A 7,875-nucleotide genomic window follows, 5' to 3' on the forward strand; every position below is an offset into this window, starting at 1 on the left:
AATTGAGTTTTTCTTATCCCACCCGTTGGACTTACTATACACTAGCCTACTTCCTTTATGTAAGATTTTTTTTTTAATTTGCTGTAATTCCTGCCTGGGGAAAAGAACAAGACTACACTGTGTACTGCCGATTTACAAACATCTGCCCGTGTCCTCAACAATAACCTGTTCCATTTTAAAAGTGCAAGGCATGGCAACACCCAGGGGTTCCTGGTGACTAAGATTAACTGCCCTGGGGCAGAGCCAACCCCCAAAAGCTGTTGGAAGCCAGGGCTGGGGCCCAGCTGTGCTGTTCTGATGTCTGCTTTTCAGGAAAGTATTCTTTTCCGGATGAAACCCATTCTGCTATTTCAGGAAGTGTAAACCTTCGGGAACTGCTCAGCAGAGGTAGCCCCAGAATTTTTATACGAGGAGGAGCTTGGAGTTGGGACTGTAGTAGGAAAGATGCCTTGAGAATGAGGATGATTCACACCGCATCAGTTTAAGAACTGCCACTGGCCCCTATTGTGAGTGGGGTGGGCTGACAGAGATGGGGCACCGGGAAAGCTCAAGCCTCCCAGTCTTGTCCCTTGGAGCCACCTCTGGTGTTCAGTTTCAGGGGAGGAAACCACAAACCACTGGGAAGACGGAAATTTAGGGTTTAGTGTTGATCCCAAACAGAATTTTAGCATCTTAGAACACCAGAGCTGGCTGACATAGCACAAAATTGGGCGTTTCCGAAATATTTGTTGAAGTTTAGTAGGGATTAGCTTGGGCCAAGATTTTGTTCATCTTTTTGATGCTATTGAGACCAGAGATCCAGGGATGCTTGAATCTTGCCTCTGTCAATCTCCTTACACCCTCTCACTCGCCCCACTCCCAGAGTTCCTTAGGGAGCCACCTGCAAGGAATAGTAGCTACACTGGGATCAAGACACTTTATGAAAAGGTGAACCTGGGCTTAATAATCACCAATGCAGAACTCCCTATAAAAGTTAGATTAGAGCACTTGGTTTAAGCTCTAGGTTAAAATAGGCTTCCTAATCCCCAACCCCTAACCATGAATAGAAATCTTAGGGCTTACCAAGTTTAACATATAAGCCAACCCGGTGGCCACCGTGTAGAGGAATGTGCAAGATCTCAGGCGGGTCAGAGCCCTACCTAGCCTTGTGAAGTGAGGGAGGAGACAGAGCGGAGCTGCAGCCATTGCCACACAGTGACCTCTCCCACAAGGACACATGGCCCCAGGAGTGTCCCAGACTCTGAGGCAGCCACTAGCACCTTACCCTTGGAGAGGAGCTAAAAGGGTGATGGGCCAGGAATGAGGTCAGAAGAGTACTCTCTCCCTATGTAAACAAATAAATACATAACCTTAGGCACCATCCAACGGTCTCACTTTATGTGAGAAAACCAAGATCCCCAAAGGCAAGTGGCTAGCTCTGCATCATACAATAGGGCCACTGGCTCGGATGGATTCTCTTCCCAGCAGGAGACCACCTTCAAGATCTACCCAATTCTTTAAAAGAATAAAGTGGATTCAAGTGTAATTGAATCTCTTGGAAATGAAAGCAATACTGCCATTGGCCAAGAAAGATCACATGGCTACCCCTAGCTGCAAAAGAGTCTGGGAAAGCAGGACTGGGACTGCAAGACTGATTGACTTGTGACCAGCCATGATCCATGGTCTACAGTGAGCCCACCCCTACCTAGAACAAACCCAGAGCAAGCAAAGAAGCTGGGGCAGGGGTGAGGGGAGTGAGTGATTTGTAGGTAACATTGCTCCACCCAGTGATAATATTATGTTCATATTACAAATGAAGAGCCTGATATTAGAGAACTGAAGTGATTTGCCTAAGGTCGCAGCTAATTAAGAGTCAGATCACGTTTCTGCCTGATTCCAGAGTCTGAGATTTGGGCTACAATGGAATCCTGACTTTCAAAAAGGAAATAAAAATATGGGACTCTTCAAGAATCTGAGAATCACTTTTTATAAAGCTATGCTAACCTTCTTTAAATCATCTCAGTTGAATGACACTTGAAATTATACACATTTTTCATTCAAATCAACAAGAGATGGCTTTGTGTTCACAATGGAAGCAAACAGGACCATCCCAGGAGGCACCCTGCACCCAGAGCTGTGTTAACAGCTCCCTCGAGCTGCGCGGCATACAACCCTCTCAGTGGCAGACATCACAGCACACTGAGTTTCCCCGGCCCGGTCTCCTGTGTCCTCATCTGCGAATCGAGCTGGTTGTTCTTGAATGATTCTGAGGTCCCATGGGAGACCCTATGATACTGTGACAAGCCATGTGTGTCCGCACAAGAGAACAGTAAACAGGCAAGAGCACCATGGAGTCTCACTGTTGCTTGGCTGAAGTGCAGCATAGAGATGGCCTGGGATTCCCCATTTTCCCCATAATACAGCTTTTTTGGGTGCAAAACACCCTTGTTAACAATTTCGAGCTTGCTTAATTTATTTCTAGAAGCTTAATTTATCAGAAACACAGGGTGTCCTTACAGTCCCATAAAAGTGTTCTCTCTCTTTCTTGTCAGACTGACAGTGAATAGGGCACTGATCCGTGAAGGACAGTATTTATGGGCGTTGTAATAACCACTATGAATAGGCATGACCTTTTTTCCTTCATATCTGTCTAGTCCCCCGGGAACTGACCCTCATATTACATTTTCCCAGCCTGGAGCTTAGCTCCACAGCCGACCTCCTGTCATTTGTTTGTCTGATGGGTATTATTTCTTCTAAGAATCTAATTAGGATCTTTTAAAGGCTTCAGCCTGGAGTGAGGGAATTAAATATGACTCAGAGTGTGTGCTTCTCAAAGCCAGACAAAAAGCGAGGTGATCATTCATTTGATGTATTCAGTCCACCAGTCCTGACATGCACCTTTTTGGTGCCAGCCTTTGCTGGACATTGGAGCCGGTGGATAGAGATGGACGAGTTCCCTGGTGGAGTTCAGCTACACATCACGATGTGCTCCACTTATGGGAAAGTCACTAAACACATGGCACACGATGCTTTGTGTTCACCAAGCTCCCTCTCGTTTTCCATTTTGGGGGGGAGTCGAAGAAGATTACATTTCACAGACCCCTTGCAGCTAGCTGAGGCCATGTATCCAGCTCTAACCAAAGGGCTGTGGCAGAAGTGATGAGTGTCTTTAAGAAGCAGGCAGGGTGCAACCTTCAGTTCCCTCTTACCCTGCTTTGGGGACCAAGAATGCAGAGGTTGGGTGTATGAACATCTGTCAGCCAGAGTCTCTGAGTGGAGTGGAGTGGAGCTCCTGCCCCCACTACCGTAAGTTAGACAAGCAGCAGGAATGAGAAATAAACATTTGTTTCCTTAAACCATGGAGATTCAGGAATTCATTTACCACCACAGTATAACTTAGCCTCATCTGACCAGGGAAAACTCTAATCTTTTAAGCCAGTTGAACTGGTGGTGATGAACATGGGGAGAACAATTACATATTTCATTTATTTGGTGTTTGCAGAGCACAGACTGTATGCCAGAGACTCTGCAGGAGTTACAAAAATGAGTGAAAGATTATCTCTGCCTTCACAGGGCTCCTGATCTGATACTAATAACATCACAATGTCTGGCATATAGTAATTGCTCAATAAAAAATGCTACTATAGTTGCAGCTCAGATGCAAAAGACATTCACACACATGCAATTCACTCCCATCAAGACATCCAGATTGTAACAAAACCAAAACTTGTTAGGAAGTAATCAGTGCCTCAAGATTGACTTCCTTTTGCTATGGTTCTCCTACTAATATTTTGCTAGCCTATGAAAACTGAAAATAGTCATTTTAAAAATCTCAAAAAGTTACACTTTTACAAGACAAGGCAAATAAACACACCCAACCTCACTCCCCAAAATATAGCACTTTAAAAGAAAAGCGGTTATTAAATGCAGTGTGGCATACTGGACTGGATCCTGGAACAGAAAAAGGACATCAGTGGAAAAGTGGGATAAATGCTAATAAAGTCTGGTTTTTAGTTAATCTTCCTCCTGCACCAGTGAACTTCTGAGCCTTGAGAAATGCCATTACGTTTTGTAAAACATTAACACTGGGGAACTAGGCGAAGAGCATCCTGGAACTCCCTGCACTATTTCTGCAACTTTTCTATAAATATAAAATTATTCCAAAATAAGGAAGATTTTTAAAAATCAATGTTAGTGTTTTCCAGGTTTCCACTACTCAGGTAATACACGGGAGGTGAGAGTGTGTGCAGGGTTGCCAGAAAAAAATACAGGCAGCCCACTTAAATTTGAATTTTGGAAAAACAGCAATTACTTTTAGTCCAAGTATATCCCAAATATTGCATGAAAATATTTAAACTAAAAAGAATGTATTGTTCATCTGAAATTCAAATTTACCTAGAGTTCTGTATTTGTATTCCTTATATCTGGCAACCCTATTGAGATGTACCACTGATAAAGAAGCATAAATAAATTTTATTATTTTAAATAGCAACATAGATTTTAACATGTTAGTATTAGTATGAAAACACATGATTGACCATTTTGCTTACCTGATATTAATTAATTCTATGATGTTAATTGTAGAATTGATTCTATATGAAAGGGTGATTAAAGGAGTTAGTGAAAGTAGGACTGAAAAGAAAGAAAAAGAAAGGAAGGAAAGAAGAAGTGGATGAAAAATAAATGAATGACTGAATGAATGAGTAAGTGAATGAGTGTCCCAAATTCCACGAGAGACTATCAACTATTATTATTAAGTCAACATTAATATGACTAATTATTCTATTAAATATTAGGAACATAACAGAGCTCTCTCTAAATAAAGTACCTGCGATCCACTTTCTCAGTTGAGATGCAGTTCCATCTGTGTACGATGCCATCACCATTACAACATTTGGGAGCACGTGGAGACTACTCTGAAAGTGGCACTGAAGTCTCATGCCCTTGTCCAGCCCTCCCACCCCTGGGTCTAAGAAACCTGGGTACCCCCTCCTCCCAAAAAGAGTGAGCGCTTTGCTCATGCTTTTTACCCCCAGAGTCTGACCATAAACATGCCCACACAGGCCACACAGCTTAAAGGCTTCCACAGAACCTCTACCACTAGTATTTGTTCCCCATGTTTTGTCATGAATCTGCCCACCCTGCTTTCCATCTGCTGGTCCACCTGAGTTTTGATACACCTCAAACGAAGTTGTAGACGTCTGCTTCCTCCTAAGTACTTCACCAAGATTATCATTCCCTAAAGTCATTTGTTTATAGGTAAAAATTATTTACATATAGCAATGGGCACAGACCATAAGTACCCCATTCCATGGGCTTTGACAAAGGCGCACAACTGTGCAACCCAAACCCCGACCGAGACACGGGACACCACCATCACCCCAGCGAGTGACTTGTGCTCATGCTGCTTTCAGCCCTGCCCATCTTCCCCCTCAGAAAACATATCTCTGTGGGTAAAATTAAAGGCAAACACATGTAATTCTAAAATGACAGCTCAAAGTCCCCCAAGCTATGGATGGAAGCCGGGAGGTGGGGAGTGTGAATCATTGTGGATCTGAGAAGTTCTGGGGATTCTGGGCCCGTCTCTCCTTGAAAAGCATGGCATCATCCATCCTTTTTCTCATACTCAGGAGGATACAGTTGAATCAAGTAATGGAGAAGGAGGCTACATCCCCTATTTCTGTTTGCAGATTTTGGTACTTCATTATAAGTAAATAACAACATGCCACATCATGACTCACAGTGAGACTATTCACTCTCAGTCCAAGGTGTCAGGAAATGTCAGGTCCTTTCTCCCAACACATAGGCATTCATTCAGCAATCACTGGCCCAGCACCACCTCCAGGCCAAACCTGGAATGGGTGTGGAAGCAGCAGGAATGAACGCAGTGTGTCCCCTGACATCCAGTATTTCTCCATCCAGCATGGGAAACAGACACGCAGGTCCCCGGGTGTGTCCTGGTCCCTGGCACAGTGCCTGGTGCTAAATCACAGCTCAGATCCTCTCAGTGGGTTGAGTGGATGCATGATCTCCTTCACCTGAGATACACTTACTGAGTACCTAGTGTGACCTAGGCATTGTGAGTGCAGCACTGAGCAAAACAGACAAAAAAAAAAAATCCCTGCCCCTGTTGTGTGGCAATAAACATATAAATATGCAAATATATGGATTTCCAGATAGTGATCGATGCTACAGAGAAAAATGAAGCAGAGAAGGAAACTAAGAGGCATGAGGCAAGAGGAAACAGGGCTGCAATTTTAAAGAGAGTGCCCCGGAATCCTTGCCGGCCAACACCGCACAAGGTAAGGTGTGTATGAAAGTGTGAATGAGGAAATGAGCTAGGGCTACCACGACAAAATGCCACAGACTGGGTGTCTGAAACAACAAATATTTCTTTCTCAAAGTGCTGGAAGTCCAACATCAAGGTGTCAGCAGGTGTGGTTTCTCCTGAGGCCTCTCTCCTTGGTGTGCAGAGGGTCACCTTCTCTCATGCACTTTCCTCTCCACTTCTGTGTCTGCGTCCTACTCTCCTCGCGTGAGGACACCAGTCGCATTGGTTTAGGGCCCACCAAAATGACCTCACTTTACCTCAAGACTCTCTTTAAAGGCCCTACCTCCAAATACAGGGCTGGGCAAAAGTAGGTTTACAGTTGTGAGTATGCAAAACACAGTTTGTTCTTGTATTGTTATTTATTAATTATTGTATTATTTACCATACAAACGGCTATAAACCTACTGTTGCCCCACCTGTACAGTCATTCTGGAGTACCAGGGATTGGGACAGCCAACATATGAATTGGGGGAAGGGGATACAATTCAATCCATAACAGGAAATGTACGAACGAATGAGTAAAGGAACGAATAACCCAGCCTGCTGCTTTGTTTCCGGGTGGCAGAGTGAAGGGAGTCAGAGGAGCAAGAGTACTGAAGGAACAGTGGACAAGGGCAAGTAGCTGCATCAGGAGGAAAGCCAGGGATCTGACATGCGTTATTTTCTAAATCTCTTCTGGCCAATTCAAAATGTGTGTTTTCAGCTCTAGCTCTCAACTATTTCCGGAAACAGCTTTATTCGCTGCTGGCCTGCAGCAGGGCGTGGGGGAGGAAAGCCCTGAACTTGGACCCAGAAGAGCTGAGTTCTGTATCTGCTTCACCTGTCTGAGCCTCTTTTGCTTAATTTAGAACATGGAGTCAAGAATCCTGCCCCTCCACAGAACTGCCAGAGAAGTGAAGTGAGGCAATTAGCAGGCAGATGAGGGCTTATAGCACTAAGGCTTAGCAAACAGGAAACATATAATAAATAAAAACAGAAGGTATTACTATGAAGCTTGCAGTAAAAACCACAGTAGACAGGTTATAGCTGGGGCCTTCCAGCCATTTCAAAGGGGGCTTATTTATGAAACTCCAGGCACTGTCCTGGTTGTTTCCTCTCACTGCCCCACCCCCAACCCCATCCCAGCAATCCTCTGGGGAAGGGCAGGGCTGAGAAGAAAAGCTTATAAAAAGGGGAAGGGAGGTTGATCCCACCTGAGGCACAGACCTGGCTATTCTTGTCTTCTCGAGGACTTTTGATCTATACCTATACAGATATTTAATGTACATAACTTGATGTGTTGGGAGGTAAGTTTGCACATGGGAAACCATCATCCCTATCAATGCCATAAACGAATCCATCACCTCCAACAGTTTCCTCCTGCCCTCTTTGTGTTTCTTCCCTGGTGTGGTAAGAGCACGTAACATGAGATCCACGGTTGTAGCAAATTTTTAAGCATATAATACAGTCTCGTTAGCCATAGTCCCGATGTTGTACAGGAAGTCTCCAGAACTTATTTTGAACAACTGAAATTCCACACCCTCAGACCTACACGTCCCCTTCCCCTCCCCCCAGACCCTGGCAGC

The sequence above is a fragment of the Phyllostomus hastatus genome, unplaced genomic scaffold, assembly GCF_019186645.2.
Source record: "Phyllostomus hastatus isolate PE091 unplaced genomic scaffold, TTU_PhHast_1.1 phas_scaffold_385, whole genome shotgun sequence".
NCBI classification, from domain to species: Eukaryota; Metazoa; Chordata; class Mammalia; order Chiroptera; family Phyllostomidae; genus Phyllostomus; species Phyllostomus hastatus.